Source organism: Rhipicephalus microplus, unplaced genomic scaffold, assembly GCF_043290135.1.
Source record: "Rhipicephalus microplus isolate Deutch F79 unplaced genomic scaffold, USDA_Rmic scaffold_375, whole genome shotgun sequence".
NCBI lineage: Eukaryota > Metazoa > Arthropoda > Arachnida > Ixodida > Ixodidae > Rhipicephalus > Rhipicephalus microplus.
The window spans coordinates 15,001-17,500 of NW_027464939.1; the positions used below are offsets into that span (position 1 = coordinate 15,001).

The following is a 2,500-nucleotide window of genomic DNA, read 5'->3' on the forward strand; positions in this document are numbered from 1 at the left end:
TCAGAGAACAATACAAAAAGGAATACTATAAAGAACATGACACGTATAACAACATGATAGAACAGGCTAAAAACAACAGTTGGAAAACTCTATGTACTAAGGCTACGAAAAATCCATTCATCCTACCGTATAAAATTGCACGAAATAAGATGAAAACCAAGGTTATGTTTAGAAGCATCACAAAAGAAAATGGAGAAGTCACAAAGACTCTTCAGGAAACAATAGAACACATTCTAGGAAATTTATACCCTAACTGCATGGAAAATGACGAGCCAGGACACAGTCAAATACAATCAAGCAACGACACAATAAACAATAACAAACAGGGAGGAAATTGGACATCGGGAGCAGAAATGAGAGAAAGAAATTTACCCAGTGATGACCTCCCATTTACAGAGATTGAAGTAACGCAGATAGTAAAAAATCTGAGGAAAGATGTAACCCCCGGACCAGACAACCTAAAAACTAACCTCATACAAGTGATGTATGAAAGGCATAAGACTTTCTTTGTCAATCTTTTTAATGCATGCTTAAAGCACGGACATTTTCCTCAAAGATGGAAAGAATCTAAAATTATATTGATTCCAAAAGGGAACGGAGAGGACAAATCCGAGGAAAACAAATATCGCCCAATAGCTATTAACTCGATTTTGGGAAAAATATTAGAAAAGCTCATAAAAGATAGAATCTATTATTTCTTGTTTAAAAATCACCATTTTAACAAAAAACAATTTGGATTTACCCATGGGACATCAACAACCACGGCATTGGAAGAAATAATCAAACGAATAAACCAAGCGAAAATTGATAAGCTAAACAGCATGCTAATAGCACTAGATATTAAAAACGCATTCAATTCTATAAAACCCGAAGTAGTTATTCAGAAATTAGAAGAATATAAGTGTCCCAACAACCTAATAAAACTGGCGGACAATATTCTACGGAACAGGAAAATAATCTATGAAACAGATGGAGTAAAAATTAAGAAAACACTAACTTCAGGTTCCCCACAGGGGTCACCTTTAAGCCCACTCTGTTGGAATATAACAATAGGCGACCTATTAGAAACTCAGCTTCAAGAAGGAGTACACATCCAAGCCTTTGCGGACGACGTGGTGTTACACATAAAGTTCCGCTCAAGAAAAGAGGTGGAGGAAAAAGCTACGAAGGCACTAACACTAATAAATCAGTGGGCACATCAAAAAGGAATAACCCTGAATAAGGAAAAATCGGAATATATGATAATCGGAAAGCAGTACATTAGCCATCAACCCCAAATAAAAATCGGACAGGATAAAATCAAAATGGTTAACGAAATGAAAATTCTAGGGGTGGTCTTGGACACAAAACTAACATTCCTCCCACATCTAAAATACTTAAAAAGAAAAGTAGACGAAGTCACGTATAATTTAAGTCGTACAATAAAAGACGACAAACATACAAATAGAAACACACTACAGTTAATATATAAAAGGGGTATAGAACGAATGGTTACATACGCCTCCCCAGCATGGTATAGCCGAAAAACCATTTTTATTAAAAAACTGAAATCAATCCAAAGATTACCTTTATTATTAATAACTAAATCATTCAAAACAACATCAAATCTTTCACTCAACATATTAGCAAACATTCCACCTCTCCATTTGACAATCGAAAAAGAAAACGAATTACACTGCATACTTAAGAAAGGAAAGAACTTCACATGGCAACAGAAAGTATACACCGAAAACGAAATAATGAAGAAACACGACCAATGGCAAGATCATCCAGCAAATAAAGTTAGCATACCCTTTGGAACAACAGAGGAAGAAGCAGACTTCAAAATATACACAGACGGATCAAAGAAAGAAAAAGAAACAGGAGCGGCATTTATAATACTAAACAAAGATAACCAAATCCAAACAGTGAAAAAATATAAACTTCCAGAACACAGCAGTAATTACGAGGCTGAGATCATTGCAATCCAGAAAGCAATAGAACATATCTGGCCTCTACAAGCTTTCGTTAAATACCAGCTTTTTACAGACAGCCAATCTGCACTTCTGGCAATAAAAAATCCAGATAACCTAAATCCAATTATTTGTAACATCAGGAAAACCTTAAGCCAAACACAAAGTAAAGATATTAAACTGACCTACGTAAAAGCACACAGTGGGAATATAGGGAACACATTAGCCGACGAATGCGCAAAAGAAGCGAGCAAAGACGGAGAGGAAATATTTGTTCCCATAACGAAAACAGTTATAGCAAAAGAATTAAAGAAAAAGTTAAACGACGAGTGGAATGAATTATGGAAGAAAGAAGGCAAGCATAGCTACACATTTACATGGATAAGAAATACAAATTTCATTCCGCCACATTTTCCAACTAATTACTACACATCACAGGCAATAACAGGACATGGAAGATTTCCATTCTACTTTACACGATTCGGAATACTGCAACAAGCGACATGTTATTGTTCAAACATAATAGAAAGTTTTGACCACTACTTACA

The 2,500-nt window shown here is 35.3% G+C and overlaps 1 pseudogene; it reads left to right on the top strand.

Moving 5' to 3' along the window:
- The window catches only part of LOC142794126 (large subunit ribosomal RNA), an 8,401-nt pseudogene that overhangs the window by 3,627 nt on the left and 2,274 nt on the right, over positions 1-2,500 (top strand).